The sequence below is a fragment of the Euleptes europaea genome, chromosome 8 (genome assembly GCF_029931775.1).
Source record: "Euleptes europaea isolate rEulEur1 chromosome 8, rEulEur1.hap1, whole genome shotgun sequence".
NCBI classification, from domain to species: domain Eukaryota; kingdom Metazoa; phylum Chordata; class Lepidosauria; order Squamata; family Sphaerodactylidae; genus Euleptes; species Euleptes europaea.
The window spans coordinates 6,875,670-6,883,191 of record NC_079319.1 but is presented as its reverse complement, the minus strand read 5'-3'; positions in this window follow the sequence as shown (position 1 = coordinate 6,883,191).

The window sequence follows — 7,522 nt, the reverse complement described above, 5'->3', positions numbered from 1 at the left end:
TTGCCTCAAACAGGTCTCTGGAGAGGCAGCATATTAATTTTCTAACTCAATAGACATATAGCAGGGTTGTCAACCTCCAGGCGGTGGCTGGAGACCCTCTGAAATTACCACTGATCTCCAAGCTACAGAGATCAGTTCCCCTGGAGAAAACGCCTCTTGTGGAGGGTGGAATCAGTGACATTAGACCCTGCTGAGGTCCCTCGCCTCCTCAAAGTCTGCCCTCCCTAGGTTCCACCCTCAAAATCTACAGAATTTCCCAACACAGAGCTGGCAACCCCAGTGGATGGATGGACAAACGGACAGAAAGGCAACTGTTGCTCGTTTTGGCCTTTATTTTTTCTTGGTGCAAGCATTTTGCATTGTACCTGAAAACAGGTTCTGAGAATCCTCTGATATTTTTCAAGAACCAAACCACCATATTACGCCCTGTAGAATCATAGAGTTGGAAGGTACCACCAGGGTCATCTAGTCCAACCCCCTGCACAATGCAGGAAATTCACAGTACCTCCCCCCTCAGACCCCCAGTTACCCCAAATTCATGCCCAGAAGATGGCAAAGATGCCCTCCCTCTCATGATCTGCCTCAGGTCATAGAATCAGCATTGCTGACAGATGGTCATCCAAGAAAGGAGAGCTTACCACCTCCCGAGGAAGCCTGTTCCACTGAGGTACCACTCTAACAGTTAGAAAAATCTTCCTAATGTCTAGACGAAACTCTTTTTTCAACCCGTTGGTTCTGGTTTAACCTTCTGGGGCAACAGAAAACAACTCGGCACCCTCCTCTATATGACAGCCCTTCAAGTACTTCAAAGACAAGATGAGTTAGAGCAGTACAATGTCTAACAAAGCAACAGGCACCTCGAGTGAGGCTGGAGATCTTTCTGATATATTCCGCTACAATACAGTATGCTTGCAACAGTGGCGAGTAGTGCGGGAGAAGCCACGCATGCTGGTAGACTACCAATGGTGCAGAGGTAAAGACAGCCGCTTGAAGGAATCTGGCAACATGTTGTGGCACGAGAAAATGCGGAATTCAGACACATGCGAAGGCAAAGCCTGGTTGATAAAATATTAAGCTACATTTCACATAGCTGCATTTGACAAGCTCCCTGTCATGTCCAATATATGCAGCCGCACGCCTGCTGCCCTACTGCGAACGGGCTCACTGCTTACACTGATCTACTCAGCGCCATAACAATTTTAGAAGGGATCACAAGCAGTATTCAGTTTTTAATAATATAATTTCTTTTATGCTAGCGATTAATTATTGACATCACTCACCCAGGTGGATTTGTAAAAGTTATTGAATGCTTTCTGGAAAGACTGTTTGCAAACAATCCGAAAGCCATTATATCAATTTTTTAAATGGATTTGAATGTCCTGAGAAGAATCTGAACGCAATACGGTAAATTAAGAGAGAGGTGGTATTCAGAATTACATTGGTGGTGGAAAGTGCCGTCAAGTTGCAGCCAACTTACGGTGAGCCCAAAGGGTTTTCAAGGCAAGAGGCTAACGGCAATGGTTTGCCATTGCCTATCTTTGCATAGCGATGGGACTGCCTTGGTGGTCTCCCATCCAAGAACTAACCAGGGTTGACCCTACTTAGCTTCTGAGATCTGATAGGATTGGGTATTCTGGGCCATCCAGGTCAGTTTTAATCATATTAACAAAACATACACAGATCAAGCATGTACACAAGTTGACCATCAAACCAAAGCAAATTCTGGGAGATCCCCAGGTCCCACCTAGAGAAGAAGAAGAAGAGTTGGTTTTTATATGCCGACTTTCTCTTAAGGAAGAATCAAACCGGCTTACAATCGCCTGGAAAGCCGCTGCCGGCCTGAGTAGCCAATACTGACTTTATTGGGCCAAGGTTCTGATTCAGTATAAGGCAGCTTCATGACCTGCAAAAAGAAGCCAGGATGCAAAGGGTGGTTCAGAGTTGTACGGTCATTCACAACTTTGTAAAAGCAGCATAAAATGCACCTAAATTAAGACTGGATTACTCCACTGTACCAGGACAAAAAAAAAAGGAAAACAAATCTGCTGCAGAGAGTTCTTAGGGGCTTATCTGATAGCCTAGAACTCCCCAGTTTGAAAAATAATTTGCCATACAGCATGAATCCTAGGTCAAAAAGTCTTTGGGCACCTAGTTACGTTGTTCTTTTTATTCCGGCCCAGAGTTTTAGCTTCTTTCCAAAGTTACAATCAGACAAGGAGGGTAAACCAATAATTAGTAGGCTTACGTAAGCAATTCATACAACATCATTAGCCTAAATTAATCCATACTTTCAGTGCCACCTCTACGGCACTTCAGAAAGGTATTTCGTAATGCAGACTTGCACATTACAAAGCAGACACTGACAAATGACACATGGTTATCCTGTGGAGTTGAAGATGGCACACTCCATAACTGCACATTTCCGGGCTCGGAAAGTTTTCAGGATACCAACCAGGACACACCAGTCCTGTGGAGTTTCTGTAGGTTCTATCATGTCTCCCAAGCTATTTAATTTTAATATCTATATGAAGCCACTGAAATACACATAGAAAGGCGCCATCAATATGCTGTATCAGACAAAGGTAGCTTTGACTCTCGTAAGCTCATACCCACCCCCCCTGAAAATCTTGTTGGTCTGTCTCTAAGGCGCTCCTGGACTCAAATCTAACTTTTCTATTGAGGACTAACATGGCTACCCTTTGAAACAATGCTGCTGACATCCATCTCTATGTCTCCTTTTCATCAAGACAAGGTGAAGCAGTTGCTGCTTTAAATAAGAATCTAGGAATGGTAATGGACTGGATAAAGTTGTATGAACTGAAACTCCATCCAGCCACAGAGGTGGTTTGCCATTGCCTGCCTCTGCGTAGCAACCCTGGACTTCCTTGGTAGCTTCCCATCCATGTCCTAACCATGGCCGACCCTGCTAAGCTTCCAAGGTCTGATGAGATCGGGCTAGCCTGAGCCATTATTATTATTACTGTTTTACATGCTGCGTGCCCATTTCCATAACTTATCCAACGGTACAGAACGCAAAATAAAAACCCAAGAAAAAGCTAAGGAGCCTGCTTCACCCTACTTTCTCAGAGCACCTAGCTGTAAATGGAGGTGCTAAATCAGTGGGGCCAAAAGGAGCTGCTCAGAAAATAAGACACATGCTGTTGCCAGGCACTGTCGCCATCATTTCTTACCATAGAGTGGTAAACTGACAGACAGCTTTGCCCTCCCATGATTTATCATGTGTATTCCAGTGCTCCCAGAGAGACTGCTATCTATGTGAAGTGCTAAATGAATGAGGGAAAGGTTTTTTCCATAGCCATTTGCCAAGTCCTAATCTGCTGGTTTTGCTCCTGGGGGGAGGGTGGGGGCGGGAGAAGAAGACAGATCAAGCATTTACCTAAGGAAGTCAGAATGCATGACAATTGAATTATTTCTGGATGCCATCAATGTGGCTTTCAAGTTACAGCACTTCAGCTAGATTGCTTTGGGGGGGGGGTGCTAATGTAAGCGCCTTTTTGGAGATCTTGAGAGCAACTGATGACACGCTCATGCAAAGTACAAACCTCCCTGCCTGAATGACAATACCTGAATGGACACTTAGCAGTCTAGGCAGCAAGAGACAAAAGACGGGCTGATACACTCTTGCTTTCCCCAGCCATCCATAAAGTGTCTTCAAGAAGGGTACAGCATTAAAAGATTTAACATCTTTACTTTCAGCTGCGGAAAGGCTAGGGACCAATTTCCAAGAAGAGGCCAGTCTTGTGATGTCATGGGGTGGAGTGGGCAGCAGGAAGACAAAAAGTCACAATGTCAATAGTCTTATCCATTGTGCGGTCAGGAAAATATGAAGAAGAAAAGCTGGTTTTTATACCCCAATTTTCTCCACCTTTAAGGAGGCTCAAACCAGCTTACAATTGCCTTCCCTTCCTCTCCCCACAACAGACACCTTGTGAGATAGGTGGAGTTGAGAGAGTTCAGAAAGAACTGTGACTAGCCCAAGGTCACCCTGCAGGCTTCATGTGCAGGAGTGCAGTTTAAAATTTGGAACATATTAGATAATGAAGGAAAGCAGCAAGGTAAATATGAAGACTGGGGGTTTAAAAGGCAGTTTAAGAAGAGTTAGCATGCTTGTGTAGCTCAACCAGGGTTTATACCCCAAACTTCGACAGACTGAATCGAACTGGCCTTCTTAATGCTTTTCTAACATGCAAGTCATCAGGAAACAGGATTAAAAAAACCAGTAACCTTTACTCACTTCCAAGGATAGGAAAAATAAGGAGGTTTAGTAATGAGGCTTGAAATTATTCACATGTAACACACAGCTTTTGATGGGCTCCATGATTATAACCTTTCAGATGTTAATCCCTGGGTGCATGGAACAGTTAACAGCAAAGCTTGAGGTAAACGCTGGCCTTCCCTCACTTTCAGGATTCTCACAGTACACATGTGAGCTCCTCTTAGAAACTACAAATCATTGGCCAGTTTCCCTTGGAAGGGAGCCCCTGAAACAGCCAAAATCTCCTCCAATGCATTTATTATACTAGCCACTTTCCCACAAAAGTCAGACTCTGAGACTGTGACGGTCAAGGTTTTAAACAACACTGAAACAGAGGTAGCGTGACATATCTGCCTCAACCCTCCACCTGACAGACTTAACCCAAGTGGCTTCTGAGTAAAATAATTTCAGCACCTGTGAGGATAACAGAAAAAGAACAGTAACTTTTATTTATTCCCAGGGATAGGGGAATAAGTTGGTTCAGCAAAAAGGATGGAAACTGTTTACAGGTGTTAGCACAGGTGTGCTGGGCTCATTCACTCATAAGGTTACAGTTGATAATTGAGGAGCGTAGAAAGCAGTTAGCAGCAAAGTTTATATCCTTGAGGTGAATACTGGTCTTCCTCAACCTCTGGATTCTCACAGTGCAAATTAGAGCTCCTCTCAGAAATTGGCTCTTCAAGATAGATAACGTCTCTTCCTCAAGCTAGCCTGCTTTATTATAAAAGCTTCTGAGACTTCCACAGTCTCCTGAGACACGCCACTCTGGAGGCACAAACCCTCATGCAGTGTCACCCAGTGGATTGCCGGAATGATGAAACTTCAGGATATCTTTATTGTAATTTACATATGACCAGCGTGGTGTAGTGGTTAAGAGCGGTGGTTTGGAGCAGTGGACTCTAATCTGGAGAACCGGATTTGATTCCCCGCTCCTCCACATGAGAGGTGGACGCTAATCTGGTGGACCGGGTTGGTTTCCCCACTCCTACGCATGAAGCCTGTTGGATGACCTTGGGCTAGTCACAGCTCTCTTAGAGTTCTCTCAGCCCCACCTCTTCACAGGGTGTCTATTATGGGAAGAGGAAGGGAAGGCGATTGTAAGCCAGTTTGATTCTTTCTTAAGTGACAGAGAAAGTTAGCATATAAAAACCAATTCTTCTTCTTCTTCTTCGTTCCAAGTGGCTTACGAGAAGCTCCCAATGGTTTCCCAGCAAACAAGTCATCAGGTATACTACCAGCCTCAGTATTCAGTGCTGCTTGACAAGACAATGGGCCAGTTCATATTCAAAATGTGTCAGTAGTGAGGAATCACTTCCTTCTTTGGTGTTTGGCTCCTATATACATATGGCCATTCCCTATAGTCTTGGAACCTAGAGCAACTGCCAGCTTAGCTCCAGTCTATGATGCTTTCTTCTCCCCCCACCCCACTGTTTATAAATCTGGGGGAGTTCTGCTGATCTTGCAAGCAACAGTTATTACATTAAGCGGACCAAATATACTAGTACCCCTCCCCCTCCAAAAAAACAACCTGGTAAACCTTTGATGGAACTAGAAACAAGTCAATTTACGAATATTCCTACTAAATAGATTTTAATCACCCCAAACTACCCAAAATCTACACATTAATTTGTATCCAAGAACTAGATAATATGGGTTAATCAACTTGTATTCTCGTCTGCAATGTACAGGTTGGGCAGTTTTTTAGCTCTATATGAATAGTAGTTTAGGACGGTTTTGCCTACTTTCATTTTTACCTTGCCCGATTCAACAAACTGATAACATGCTCTCAAGACATCCTGCATAGGTTAACAGTTTCAGAAGTGTATAAAATCAACAGTGTTTAAGAATGCATGAAAAAGATAACTATTGTGAAGACACATACAATGAACACGGTTTTCCCAAATGAAATGAAACCACAAGAGCTGAAGCAGAACAATTATCAGGTTATGAACTGTGAGACAATCCCAGATTCAAATCACTACGAAATCACAGGCTTGCTTGGCGGACACTATTGACCTATATTATACAGCTGTTGAAGGAACTATTGTAACCATCTCTGCAAATTGCTCTAAACATTCAAAGGATATTATACCAATGCTAAACATTATTAAATAGCATTCTCTGCATCTCTTGTTAGTTGCAGCTAGCAAGTAACTGTCTTTGGTTTTAAAAAATGATACTACATCTGTGTCAGTAGTCAATGAATAGTCCCTGTAATTTAATGTTTTAAAATATTCAGCTTTAAAAAAAAATGTTACAGATAATTTCCTCAGGAAGAGCAAATTATAGCTTTAGAGCTTTAAAAAAACAGCCTGGGTCAATTTTAAGCCTGAATTCTAGCTTTAAGTTCTTCATTTTCAGACAGCAACAGATCGCTAGGTGTTGCTCATCCAAAGATGAGATTCTATACTGATGGTTTTCTTGGCTGGGTGTACAGAAACTGAAAAGAAATTAGACCTCAAAGTGGGGGAAAAGACATCTGTGTTCCACAAGGGTGGGGGAACAGTATAATCTGGGGACTGAGTAGCACAGGAACATAAAGCCAATTATGCTGCCACTCAATTCAACACATCTGGCCTTTGGTCTCTGACAGCGCAATGATTGGTGAATGATCTACATCACAGTGCCATCTTGAGCCTGAAGAGGGATTAAGACACGTGGTTTACACCAATTCAATACATAGGCTAAAACAAAGGAAGGATTTCAGATTTCTCCATAATGTTCACCAGACTCACTGACATCTAGCCAAGACTACTAATTTTAAAAGATTTATGCCGAGACTGTGGTTTAAATTCTTCTCTAGTCTTGGCTGTGTGTCAGACCAAATGCATTTGTGTTGGGGGGAGTTGGGATCTCTTTAAAAGTCGGTTTGTGGGGCAGAATCGCAAGAATGACATCGGCTTTGGTACATCAGGGGAAAGTGGTTGAAACAAATCATGTAAGAGTCGCATTCTACCTTCACTGAGTCAGAACAAAAATTTCACCCCAGAGTCCATTGGATGAGACAGATGGTAGAAGGAATGCTTTGTTACTTTAAAAGCATACTTAAAAAAAACAAAAAACGTTTTGTCAGAAAGTGAGTTTGCCCATTTACGACTTCCTACCGTTTCCTCTTGATTCAAAAGCCTGCCGTGTTGACTGTGATGAAACTGGAAAGAGCTCTGCAAGGCCCACACAGCAGACCACTGCTATTTCTGAATCTATTCAATGGGTTCCATTTAATCTGTGTGTGTGTGTGTGTGTGTG